Genomic DNA, 14,794 nt, shown 5'->3' on the forward strand with positions numbered 1-14,794 from the left:
AGTCACCGAGACACAACCATGACTTAAAACTAAGATTCAAATAAAGTTAAAAATTCACAACCAAATAGCATGAGACTCACTAACTGCAGTTTTAGTTTAGTTTTCATATTTTTGAAAGGAAAAAATGCAAATGAGAATCCAGGCCACCCAATGGAGAAAAAAAATGGAAAAAGAAGATAGCAGATGTTTGTGTAAAAGAAGAATCAAGGAAGTATTTCTCAGTCTGCAGTTTGAAAGACTTCAGTGATTACCCAAACAACTAAGAGAAAAAGACAACTTACAAGCATTTTTACTTTTACAAGAAATGAAGTAGAGCAAGTATAGCCAGTGTTTAAGACATAGTATAGCATCTAACTTCTATTTAGATTTAGATTTTTCTGCAGATTATTATCCCCCAGGAAATTTCAGAAGCCTCACTATAGGCAACAAGCACATATTAAATCTTTTTTCTTAATGGAGTTTGAGGGAATGATAATAAAATCCTAAAAGAAGCAATCAATTATTATTTTTTTAATGTATCTCCTCCAGAATTTCAATCTCAAAGACTGCCGCAGTTGCAAACATGTGCAACAGAGATGCTTCCTGACATTTATAAAAGCTGCTACCTGAGCATCAGTGACAGCATCCTTCCTTCAAGTTAATTCTGTTTCACAGGCAAGAAAACACATTGAGAATTGGTTGTGCTGCAATATAAAACATTGTAAGAAGATAGCTGCTTAAATGGACATTGATCAAGAAAAAAAATTTAAGCAGAGTTGCTTTAGGGTCATTATTCTTACTTTCTTGTTTCTTTTTTTTTTAAAATGCATTTAAACTCAGACAAGATGGTGCAACTCCAATATCATTTGGTCTACACAATCCCACATCTATAAGCTCTCCAAAATCAAATTTTGCAAGCATAAATGCTCTCTCACAGGCTCTAATATCACAAAAATTTTGGGACAGAATGCTAGCTGGCACCACTGCCAGTCCTGGTAGCTCATTCAAATGAAAGCAGCACCAGGCAGAGGCACTAGGAACAGGTCAGAGTCTTCTTTCCCTGCATAGTGGCAGAGCCACTGCAACCTACACCAGCTCCAAAGTGCTTGTGAGACTTTATGCTCAGCTTGCATTTACATTAGTGTTTATATTGCTTTAATGCACACTTTCCATACCAGTGCTGGTATTTCACAGCTTCCCTCACCCCACTTCCCCACCCTTCTCCTCTGCAAGAGGTAGCATTTCCTGGTTGGCTCTACTTTCTGCTAAAATTTCCTTATACGGAGGAAGAGTTGGTCACCGCCTGGCTTAAACTACCTCCAGATGGCCTCTCCATCATTGCCCAGAAAACTGGGCAAGTTCCCTGGGTCACTTTGACATGTAGTTTCCCACACAGAGACTTTCACATCATTTCAAATACCAATACAGAGAAATCACTTCTTGAAAACAACAGAGCGATGAAAAGAAAAAAAAAGAAAAAAACCAACACATGGTGAAGCAAAAGGGGTGGACTACAGAGAGCTTCCATCTGCTTTCCAGCTGACAGCAGCTCAGTACACATCACGTTAATCACAGAATCATTAGAATTGGAGAGGGCCCTTAAAGGCCACCTGATCCGTTCTCCTGCACTGAACAGGGACACCTACAGCTACATCAGGGTGCTCAGAGAACCATTCCACCTGATCTTGTGTCTCTTCAGGAATGGGCATCCACTAGCTCTTGGGGCAACCTGTTAGTAGCAAGCACTCTGACAACTAAAAACAACTCGAGAGGTTTTCTAAAAGAACCACTTCGTTTGTATGCCTATTCACTATTGGCCCTCTTAGAAACAATATGGATAATTTCTTTATCCTTTCCACAGGCTCCAGCATCAGGTATGAAGCCTCCCTTTCTCAAGTTAGTACCTCAACACAAGAGACCTTCTCTCTTGTTATCTGCAGACCAAGTGTTAGTCATCAGCCAGACTTAATTGTATTTAATCACTTCAGGTGCTTTATGGCAAATCTAGTACAGGTCCTACACCTGCTGTGAGGATAATCACACAGTTACATTAAAAACAGAAGTTTCAATCAGAAAAAGAGGAACATTCACAGTTAAACAAAGGATAAGTTGTACACAAATAAAGCTAGTCTGAACCTTCACCCATTATTTTTATTTAAATCCTTCAAAGATGCAAGCAAGTATTACTAATAGTTGGTTTTTGTACACAAGTGGAATGGGGCTGCTAACCTTCCAGCCTGCCTCTGCCACTGTGGAACTACCAAAGCACAAAGAAAGCACATGCATAACTCCTTTCTCTGGCCTTCAGCCATCTCTGAGTGAGAAAGGGGCAAAAACAGGCTACCCTTTACATCAGAGGATCTCTTCTCAAAGCTTTTGCCTCTTTACTGAAACTGTGCAAAACAGCTTGCCTACAGGGACCAGCTTCTGATCTGGAGTTCACATAGTTTTCCACAATGATATAGTAAACCCAAAGCAAAGATTAACAAGGGATTATTGAAACTTTAGTACTGAAGAACAGTTTTTGTCCTCACTAGATCCTCTATTTTTCTGAGTAAAATAATAAAAGTGACCCATTACATCAACATACAGTGAAGCGTAACAGCAGTTTCTGCTAAAACTAACAGTCTAAAGTATGTATACTCTTTACGCTTCAGAGTGTAGGAAAGACTTCACACATCGTATTTTTCAGTATTGCATAACATTCTTCCATTACACATCAACACAGTAGCATGCTTTCTTTGTACTACATTCTATCATACCAAAGAACTCACGAAATATAAAGCACTTTGTATTTAGCAATAATAAGTCACTTTTTTTTTTTTTTTTTGGTGGGGCAGACTCAAGTTCAGACATTTGAATGCAATTTAGCACAACAGAAACCTGAGTGAAAATTTCATCAACCTCTACAAGAAATAGCTCAGCCACAAATAGACCTGATCATCATCATCATCCCTTATATTAGAAAATCACTAGAAATCCTGTGTGCTTATGCAGACTATATAAACCAATGCCAGGGAAATACACACTTCACATCTCAAAAGTTTTACAAGGGAACAGTGACTCCTGACTCCTCCCAACAATCCATCATATTTCACAACAAAGAAGCAACTTGACCAGCCTCTTTACTTAGTACACACGCATGCAAATCATAGAATCACCAAGGTTAGAAAAGACCTCCAACATCATCCAGTCCAACCTTTCACCCACCATTAATATTTCCCAACTAAACTGTGTCCCTTCATACAACATCTAAACACCCTTACCTCTCAACTCCCCACCTCTTAAACTCACCCCTTACACTGCAACTGCATTAAAAAACAAACAAACAAACAACAAAAAACTGCTTGCTACAATACCTGTATTTCTCCAGTAGCAGCCCTGCAAAACAATCTCAGGAGGAGAAGAATGAACAGCAAAACCTGCTCAAATCCCGTAATGGCTGCCACAGCCCTCAGCAGTCCCAGCTGCTGCTGATGGCTTTGGCACAGCTGCTGCTCATGATGGCTCTGCTGGCTCAACACCCCAGCACTGCACCTGTGTAGAGAGTAGGGTCAGCGTGCCTCTTCAGACTTATTTGGAGACAAAACAATCTCCCAAACCCAAGTGCAGTAGGTAGTATGAAATCTTCTGATAAAACCTTTCAAATAGGAACAAGAAGTTGGAGTAGTTACTCCTTGTGTACAAAATTAAGTTCAGGAGTGGAATCCTTGTGGGTCCTTACTAATTCAGGATATTCTGTGAACTGCTATCAATAATTAAAAACATTACTGGAGTGGCAGCCATCTTTAGGTAGGGAAGAGAACTCTATGTATGTAAAGACTAAGCGGACAAGTCATTGTAAAGCAAGGAACACAATTCTTCCTTAGGGTGTGTGTGGGCTATAGATTGGATAGCACAGTGTGTCCAGGTGATACAGTAGGTAGGGTAAAAGGCTCAGCCAGGGGAAAGGAAATACAACCTCTTCTGTGTGCTTATTTGTTTGTTTTTCTCTATGAGCTCTTCACAAGACAGCTCACCTCTCCTATTGTGTTATTTATCTCATTAGAAGATCAAACCTACTCTTTGCTCTGCCAACATCTGATTCCCTTGCAATCCTTTAATTTCTTCTGAGCATCACCTTTGGTGGCCATCAGCTCCCTGTTTGAAACTACTATGTGATGTGCAATGCATATCAAGTGCAGCAGTGTTCTCACAGTTCTGACTGTAGCTACTGATTTTGAATCTACCTTTTCAGAAACACCTCCTCTATTCCTTCCTTTGCTTTTCTCATCTTCCTGTTCATTCCTCATTTTAGATTAGAAATGGGCTTTAGGGCAAGGACTGCCATGTTGAACAAAAACAAAGGTTCCTCACACAGTAGTATAATGATCTGTTTGGATATATGGCTAACAGCAGAGAAAACATTAATATTTCAAGTGGACAATATTTTTGCCCATCAGTTGCATCTGGGCTACAATGGGCTGTATGAATTAAATTCAACAGAGCTGTAAAGATTATTCTTCAAATAGAGGATAGGCATTGAGTGGTCATTATGGTAATATAGTTTTCACCAGCATGGCATTTTGTGGATGTAAAACATGCTGGAAAGTTAATACTCAAAGTACAGAGGAAGCCAAGAGAGACAAAACACTTGGCATAGGAAAACTAACCTGAGAGGTTTTGAGGTTGGATCACTGTGGGCACTGCACAGACAGACTGGAGGTGCCTGGAGCTGGCCTAAGGAAGGGCTGCTGGATTGCATTTATACAAATTGCAGTTCTGCTGCTGCTGCCTCTGCACAGCTAGTGTGCTACTTCAGGAACAGAAGTACATGCTCCAATGTCAGACGCTGGATGGCATTTACACAGATTGCTGAGTGAAACTGAATCATTGCAAAGCAGTCAAACTGATGCTCACTTTGCCACTCCTAATTATCATTGCATAACAGACAAAAGAAAGAGATGACAATACATGTTTTTGAAAACATATCACCATAGCAGATGTCAGCCCTTCTTTTCCGTTGTACTTATGGCTATTGTACACTCAACAATGAAATCATCTGTCACTTCATCTATCCTTAGGAAAGAGAATTGTATATATTCACACTGACATGTCAAGCAAGAAGTAAATTTGTTGGATATCAGCAGTATTAAAATTTACAATAAGAGGAAAAACTGTGCGCTTCTAAATGCTTGTAAAAAAAATTTCTACTTTTTACAGCTTTCTAATTCCAATTGGCCACAGGAAAGCACAGGAAAGGGGAAGAAAAAAAAGTAAGGACATGGTTGTGGAGAAGACAGATGATTAAATCCTGGCTGATGCCTCCAAAAAACACAGACCAAATAACATAATTAAAGGCCTCCCTTCTTCAGGCAACATAGCTCACAGGTCTCTAGCAAGCACATCAATGCTCTATTACCCCCAGCATGGGGATGTCAGCAGTATTCTGAATGCTGGTCCTAACTGGTGATGTGCACTTGGGAAGCCAGTGTGCACTGGTTCCCACCCTGCCCCATGCTCCCTGCACTACAGGGGGCATGGCAGTGCAGGGCAGACAACAGGATGCTCCGGCTGCAGAGGTCAGAGAGAGCAGCTGCTGGGCTCTCACTGACTGTGCAAACTGGCAGAGGGAACAGCATGCACAACCCAGCACTGTCAGAGAGAGCCATCGGTCAGCAAAATAAAAAATAGGAGACCAGTGCCAGGGGTCTTATCATCTCCTCCTGAGCCCAGACTAAGAGATTGAGCAGTCTCAAGAAGAGGAAAGGAGAGGTAGCAGAGTTCTGATCTTACTGCAGAAGTTGTGGGGAAAAGCAGATGGAAAGATCCTCTAATTAGCTCTGTTTGTTCCCTGAGTGTCCTGGAGTATTTACAGTGCATTTACTTGGACTTGGAGCAATTGTATTTGAGACTTCCAGGTCTCAAAGTCACATGTTGGAAGAATCACCTGAGTTGATTCACTCCTGTTAAACTGCTAATAGGAGTCTTAATGTGGTCCCCTCTTTATTTTAATGTGACATACAGTACTATCACAGAACAAGCTCATAATAATGTGGTTTTTCATTGTAATTGTGGAGACAATACAGATTTCTTAATTTAGGGATAAGTTTGCAAGGCCAATTCATCTGTCTTTTTACACTGTGAATCTCAAACACATTTCTCATTGCCAAAGAACTGCAGAGGACTGATCAGTAGTCACAACAGCTCCCGACAAAGCCACAAGCATTTAAGAGTAATTTTTTTTCCTCTTTACATAGATTACTTTTAAAAAGATTTCAAAGAGTCAATTAGTGTTTGGTCATTGGGCATCTGTGATAGAAGATGACTAAGTGAATCAGTAGTTCCTTTCACTTATAATCACTCATTGTGAGCACTGGATAGCAGTTGCACAAAAGTGTATGGCTACTTCTATTGAACATGAAAACTAGCTTTCAAAGCAAACTGAGGGACAAATGGGGCTGCTGAGAACACCCATTAGCTTCCTGATCAAATCTCTCTTTGATATCCAAAGAGGTACATTCCAGCAGCACATGCTATCGACTGCAATACCATGAAAACTGGCCGGCTCACATGCAGGATTGCAATTTTGGTAAATCTGTTTCCTTTAAAATACTTTTTGCAGTGAGGAGAGAAAGGGTTGCAGAGAAGAAAAGGCGAGTGAGGTAGTAAAACAAGGCAGAATGCCAACGTTTTCTTTCAATCAGTGTTTGTACCTATTAAAACATTTTGCCAAATCAAGGAGAAGAATCACTTCACTGTTTCTGGAGTCTGATGCAACCCTTTTCACTCACTCTGAGGCTGCAGTTAGCTGGTATCATTTTGCAGGCTGGGAGAGCTGTGATTTACAGTCTGGGGGATATGAATTCAGCAATTGGATCACAAGTTTTTGGAACTTTCAAAGCACAACATTGGACATTTGTTCATTCAGGATGCGTTTTGGCAGATGGTAGTAGCCAAAGAAATTCATCCAGTCTTCTACCTCTATTAACTGTTGGCTGGTGGGTAACTAGTGCTCTGTGTTTATATACAGTTGGTAGTATTATCATTGTTCTGGCTCTGGTAATGAAACGATTTCTTCGCTTCTCCTGCTGTGAATGACAGTGAATGAATTGTATTATTGTAGCCAAAGTCACAGCAGGCACTGGGTCAATGGGTAAAACTGTCCAGTGCAGGAGGGAATATCACCCAACAGCTCAATCTCCAGCTGTTGTTGTGAACTGGAGGGAAAAAAAAATAGAAAGATGGGGGAGGAGACAAAATTAGTCTGAAAGAAAAAGAAATTAATAACATCAATGGGAAAATAGCCATAAATGGACCAAACCCAAAGCAGCATATACACAAGACAGTCCGAGGGAATGCTTCTAATAGTAACTTTTGAATTTCCATGTTGAGGAGAAAGCAAATAGCTTAATAGTTTTGCAAGAATGTTTGAGGTACTAAACTTCATGCTGAGTATACGCTCCACTCCAGTGAATTTAAGAGTTCTCTTTCCTCTCAAGACCTGAAGGCATGCACCTCAAAGGCCAGTCTCTTAATTCTCTGACCTTAAAAGAATGGCTTCAACCTTCCATCATCTTACTAGCCAAGGCTGTAGCTGAGCTGTGAGCTGGTAGCTTGAAAAGGGCTGGAAAATCCCCATCCCACTCCATGGAAAGCATAGAAACAAAGACAAGTTTCAGCAAAGCAGCTGGTAGTCCAACAGGTATTTGGTAAAATACTGAGCATGCTGACTTCTTTGAAAGTTATGTGTACTAATTGGTAACCTACTGAGTCTGCCTAGAGGCTCTCAGGTCACCAAAGAATGCCTGTTTGTAAAAACCAAAACCAAACAAAAACATAATCAACATGAACATCCCCTAAAACGGCACAGTTTTGTCAGCCCTATTATTTACTACTTTCTATATACTGGTAACCATGGAAAGAATGTGTGCCTATGTTCACACAGTAGCTGCCATACTGGCTGAAGCATGAAGGCTACGTGGAGAATGGCAGTACGTCATACCCAGCTGGATGATGTTTCTGATGTCTGAGTGGGAAGAGTGGCTGCTATTCAACCCTGGAGGTGATATAAGCTTCTTGTCTAGGGACAAGATATTCTTGACTAGGATCACTGGCAACTCTTCTCTCACCTCTGCACAGTGAGCCTTGTTAACATTTGTATTTCATCTTAATTCTCTATCAAATATGTCCCCTCATAAATGTGGGCTTTCTTCTTGAGTATTCTTGTATAAAATCTACCTTTCGAGAACTTAGAATCAGTGCACTGGAATGACTACACTTGAACTATTACCATTTCAGTAACTGCATCCTTGAAATCAGAACACCAGCACAAGACCGGCAAGGGTTCCAATGCAGTGCAACACCACACTGATAGACCAGCTTAGTTTCCTGCAGCACAGGATTGCCCTTTATTTATTTCTCATCTTTGCAATCATAGAACCATAGAATCACTCAGGTTGGAAAAGACCTTAAAGATTATCAAGTCCAACCATGACCTAACCATACTACCCTAACAACCCTCTGCTAAATCATATCCCTGAGCAGTGAGCAATGACCCTCAGAAATGGTGTCCCCTCAGTCTATTTAGATAAGAAGGGGTAAGGTTACCTCCCACTGCTCCAGACTTTCCACTTTCTACCTGCCATTCCACAGCCTCACCACTTGCTTTTAGTAGTCCTGCATGCAGACAACCTTTTGAGGAATTAACTCAGCCTCCTAAAATGAAAGAAAATTGACACAGGCACGAAGTTAGCAGTTTTCTATCTGGTCTGCAAGCTGGATTGTTTCAAAAGAGGTCAGGCAATTGCCAAAGCCTGCACAAAGCAAGCAGTGCAAACAGGAAACTCTGAGAGGCAGGAAGGGAGACTGCCTTCTTCATCACTAGAGCATGCTTAATCATCTCCACATATCGTGAGAGTGGATGCTGACCTACAGCATTTTTCATAAGAGCACTTCAGGGAACAGATAAACACAGAGAAGGAATGGAGTATAGCACCTAGTAAACTTGAATCCTAGCTCGTAGTGCCTGCAAAGTTGGGATCATGTGGCTGAGAGCAGAAGATGAGCAGGATCACCCCTTTCAGCCACCATGAGCTGACAAGCTGGCTTAGCTATTTCAACATGATACATTTAAGACCTTCCAGAATCAAGGAAAAATGAAAGAAATGGTTTTGCAAAGTACTATTTTTGTCAGTTTGATCTACTGGTAACATTATGATAGCTTTCTTTTCCGAAAAATGAGCAAATATGGAGTAAAAGAATATCAATAAGTTAAAATGCCTTTTGACTACATACAATATGTGCTTTGAAATAATCTTCTAGATTGAAGTTGCATGGTTATTGAGCAGATCACATTTTTGTTATATTGAATTGTTTTGTGTGTCCATGTGGTGTAGTCTCCCAATGGCAGTGAGGTAACAGCTGTCAACTGACATTGTAATCTTCACCTTATGCTCTCCCGACCTTTTGTTAATGTTTCCATTATGACAAAACATACATATTTTCCTAGATTGTCCTAGCATGAGGACATACATAACATCAATAGTAACAGTTCCTTCTATTTCATGTTAACACAATAGTCTGCTTTTCTTTTTTTCTTTTTTTCATTTTTTTCTGGGGGAAGATCCAGCACTTTGTCTACCCCAGATTTTTAACACACAGGTAATAAAATTTGGATTTCCTGCCATGTTTCAAATACATTCTATTCTATTGCTGGATCTAAAAATTATGCCCTTCTTTTAAAGGCCTGTGAGCATTATAAAATTCAAATGCTAATCCTGATGGAACAGACCAAGGGATGTATTCTTTATGAGCATGAAAACCTTTGAGATTTCATTTAGATGCTCCTCCAGTGTAAGTCAACACTGCGATTTAAAATAGTGCACAAATGAGCTAGGTTAGCTTTAAAGCAACTAGCTCTTTACTCCTGGTGATGTAATCAGCAGCCATGTCAGTTCTCTGCTGACCTCCCTTCCCACAGGTGACAGATAAATATTTGAACAAGAGGCTGCACAGATGAGGTACTGGTATCCATGCTAGTTATTTTAAAAGCAGCTTGGGCATACCTTGGAGCAAACCTTCAAGGCATAGATATCCACTTTGCATTCCGCTTGTTCAGCTTCTATCCAAGATCCATGTTTCCTCCTCTGACCACCTTCCAGCCCTTTCCTCAGCACTCAATGAAATCCTCTCCCATTCCAAGGAGATTTTTCTTTTTGGACTGCTGCTGCATTTTCTATCTTTCCCTTTCTCACCAACTTTTTCCTCATTTCTTCTGCTGTCCTTAAAACAACCTCCCTGTCCTTCCACTTAGCACTTTGAATGCCTCCAATGACTTCCCGTTTCATGTCAGAGCAAGCTGAAATTGCGTGTCCACTTATTCCTGGCCCTGCACAGCTGCTATCTGAGAATGCCTGATAGCATGTTAACGAGGTGCTCATGCATCATGGCCATGTGTGGTTTACATATTTCCACTGGCAGCTCCGAAGGGGTGTGTGTTTTCCCAGATGTTTGGCAGGAGGTGGCCTCAGCAGTTTCCTCACGCTCAGCAGTGCATCTCAAGGTCTTGCATTCTTCCACTTCCAGATTCTTTTACCGAGGAAATCATCACTGCTAAGTATTATTTTACCTTAGTAATGTATAGTTTCCAGCAGAATTCCTGGAATCTGATGTTTAAAGGCAGGGTCAGAGGTTACGGAAATACTTTCAATTTGCATAAGAGTAATATACCAGCAGTTTTTTGCCCACGCATAATGTCTAATCTGTGTGACAACTGCTTTTTTATTGGTGTTGATAACCTCACTGGCTCTGAAATCAGCTTGTTCTGCTGTGTGGGTGGTTCAAATTATTTCTAGGCAGTTCAGTAAATGAAAATTAATACTCTCCACTCCTCTTCATACTCCAGACTCTTCTCCCAGTGTGAGCAAGAATACTAAGAAGAACAGAAACATCAGTATAGCTCTCAGATTTGAACTCTCCCAGCTGGAGATCTCTGTCAGTGTATCAACCAAATACTGGGGGTGGCAGCATTATCATCCACTGCAAAATGTTCCTGCAGCATGTTACATTTATCCCTGTGCAAGCAAATGGAAAAAAAAAAAAAAAGGATAGTGTTACTGAGATGAGCATCTTGACAGTTCACAGCTGGGTACTGGCCCTCAGAAAACTGATGGCTTCTCAGCCATTCAGCAGGACTGTATGAGGAGGGCATTGTATGCAAGCTGACTCCTCCTGTAGGCTAACACTACTACTGTACCACTTCAGCTCATCAGAATAGTAGTGTTCTGCAGTTTTCCATTTCTTCTCCCACTGAAGTTTCAGCTTCTCCCAACATGTTTCCGGCTGCTGACTGGTCATACGGGACTGGTAATGTGTAAAGGAAGGTAGGGTGATAGAGATCTCATATCTAAGTAGTGCTAGATGACTATGTAATCAGTGTGAGGGACCTGCTGAATATAGAGTTTGGATCAGAACTCTGTGGCCCATACTTGGCAAACTGACTGAAAACTAATGATTTTAATACACTCAGTGGTCAGAGATGTTTTACCTAGAGATACACATCATAAACTCTATTTCAAAGCTTTATGGTGGTAGTTGCTAAAAAAAAATTGGTCCAAAATTTGGGACTGAAAAAGTGCTGAAAAGATCTGCTCTAGGACACGTATTTTTCAGCCAGGATTTCTGCAGTCTGGGAGGACTGATCTCAGGGTTACCAAGGGACTCGGTTCAGCATCCAGCAAGGGGTGTTGGAGGGATGGCACACATTCCTGTTCTTTGGGAAAGCAGCATGGTAAATCGTAAGAAGACTTCATAACAACATAATTTGGGATCTAGGCAGTTCAGCTTTTGTCCTTCAGAGAAGAACAAGTGCAGTTGCAGTGCACTAGCATGTGAGGAGTGAGAACACCCTTTAATCAAAGAACAAATGTATCCACATTATCCCAGCAGGTAAAGTTTAAAGGTCTTTAGTTCACTTCTGAAACAGGACAGTGTTCATCCCCACCCTAACACAAACATTTACCTAAGTGACATTTGCATAATCTTTGTGGCCCTCATCTGTCCACCTTAATCAACCACACTGTTATTAGCAAAAATACAACTCAATGTGCCTGATGTCTTTACATACTTTTCCTTGCTCATTAACCAAAAATAAACACAAACTGTTCTTTTTTTGATGTATTACAGACTTTAAGTGAATAGCTTTCCTGGAACACAAAAGTTCTCAAACTCTGCCTGAGTATGACCATGCTTCAGTTACAAGCTTAGCTCATAGATGCATCTTCTCCCATTTTTACAACAAAAAAACCCACCTCTCTAAGGCTCCAAGCGCTGTACCCAATTACAAACAGCTTTTGACTGTTGTTTGGTTTGGTAACAAAAAGAGGATTTTAAGGGTCTCCAAGCAGCCACAAAACCTTTCCATGGGAGGCCATCTGTAGGTATTCTGTGAAGCACAGTCTGGAAACACTATGCTCAGAAACACCAGAACAGTAAGAGTAGGCACTGACATTAATGCTAGTACTAATGCTGACTATATTCACACAACAATAGTGAAAGCACCACTGTGGCACCTTGGCTGAGTTTGTTGATTTGCAAGATGGACATAAAATATCTTGTCCTTTGTACAAATGAAAACTTTCAATCTCTATGCCAGTCCTGTCGATGAAAACAGGAGTTTATTTAGACATACATGCTCGTCTTTTTTCTGTGTGAAAGGTCACAAGTAACAAGCACATTTCTGACATTTAGACAAGCTTCTTCATGTTGATCTGTTGATATACCAGTCTTTCTCTATAACTGTCACCATCTGATAGATATATTTGAGCAGGGATGTATTTACTGTCACTCAAGGAACATCTGCCCTGTTGCGAAAAGGTCAAGTGAACAGTTACATAAGGTGATCAAACTAACACAAACTAGTTCATGTATGCCAAAGGCAGGACTCCTGTTCCTTCCTTCCCACCCTCCACTTGCTGCACCAGGCCTCAGTGCTTGATCATAACTCCTCCCTGGTCATAGATCTGGGGCCAACAGGTGATTTGCTGAGCCAATCACATTTGCCCATCAAAATCCATTCACAGCAATGTACTTTTTGGCATTAGATTAATGAGTTGAATCAGCTCACAGAGGGGTTCAGCGAGCACCAGATCTAAGCATGGCTAGCATCAGAAATGCAGAGCTTGGTGTAGAGATGGAAGGTAGCATGTCTTTTCTCCTTTAATGACCAGTGAATTGCTAAAAAGATTGGCTCTGCCATAATGTGTAATTACACACAGTGTTGGTTTCAGGCTAAGTGTCTTTGAGACTTGATTGCTTCAGACCATGTAAAAGATGGCACATGAACCCATCTCTTCGCTTATAAGCACTTCTTATCAGGGAAGAGGAATGATTTACATGGACCTCACATCATATAGCAACTATAAATGTACAAAAAGACAGCATACAGTACATGCATGAAAATAAAATCAAAGAAAGTTGTTTTTTTTTCTTCTTAGAAAAAAGCAAGGAATGGTCTCCTGAATAGAAAATGGTGCAGTCAGATCAACTCGACAATAACTTAATTTCTACAAAGGCAACACACGACCAACATACTGTAAGTCTTACCTACTTATAGCAATGCACAAAATGGCACCATTTTGACTCGCTCAGGTAAGAGAAATGAGAATGTACTTCGGCACAGAAGAACATCAGCCTGGCACTGACTCTTGCTGTTACTAGCAGTGATAGCCATTCTGCCTCCTGTAGTACATCAGTTGCTAAACCAAACTGGTGGCATTTTGGATAGTGATGACAGTTGTATGCAGTGCTCAAATCAGTTCTCAGACCGGTGCCCAAATCAGCAATAGACTCCAGGTCACTGACTTTCTTCCTGTTTTGTTTTTTTTTTTTCCAAGGACTAAACATCCATGTACAAACCTGGAATTCTTTAATGCATTTCCAAATTCTGGAGGGAGTCTTGTGTAACAATTTCACAATATTTACAGTGGTAGCTTGTGTTCCACCTCAGGTTGCTGCTCTTATCTCTTGCTTCCACAGCAATGATGAGGTAAAGGAAAGATGGAGTGGAAATTATTTTGTTACAGATATAGACACTTCAGCAGGCTTGGGGCCATGACCCTGGGCAGCCTGTTTTGTGCCCATCACCCTCTGGTGCAGACTCTGTCCCACTGCTGCCCCTCCCCTGACACAGCTCCATGCTGTTCCCTCAGGTCCTGTTGTCACACAGAGCAGAGCTCAGCGCTGCCCCTGTGAGGAGCTGTCAGCTGCTATGAGGTCTCCCCTCAGCTCCCCTGCTAAGGGCTGAACTCAGCCTCAAACATCTTGCCCTTCACCATCTTCACTGCCCTCCTTTGGATGCTCTCTAATAGTTTTTTGTTCATACATTGTGGCACCCAAACCTGCACCACAGTTGGCTCTTTGGACAGCTAGACTCATGTGTACATTGCTGACTCATGTTCAACTTGCTGCCCACCAGAATCCTCAGATCCCTTTTCACAGGGCTGCTCTCTAGCCTCTTGTCCCCCAGTTTGTACGTAACCCAGGGTTACCCTGTCCCAAGTGCAGAATCCAGCAACTTCATGCAGTTGGTGATTGCCCAGCCTACCAATTTATAGAGTGATAAAGATCACTCTATAAGGCCTCCCTACCCTTGAAGGATTCAACAGCTCCTCCCAATTTGTCTTGTCCACAAAATTCCTTAATATACCTTCAAGACCTGTATCAAGTTACTGAAGAAAATATTAAAGGGAACTGGCCCTAAAATTGAATCCTGAGGAACCCTACCAGCTGCCAGCCTGGTGTAACTCTGTTTGTTGTAACCCTATGAGCTGTAAAC

Source organism: Lagopus muta, chromosome 2 (assembly GCF_023343835.1).
Source record: "Lagopus muta isolate bLagMut1 chromosome 2, bLagMut1 primary, whole genome shotgun sequence".
Taxonomy (NCBI): domain Eukaryota; kingdom Metazoa; phylum Chordata; class Aves; order Galliformes; family Phasianidae; genus Lagopus; species Lagopus muta.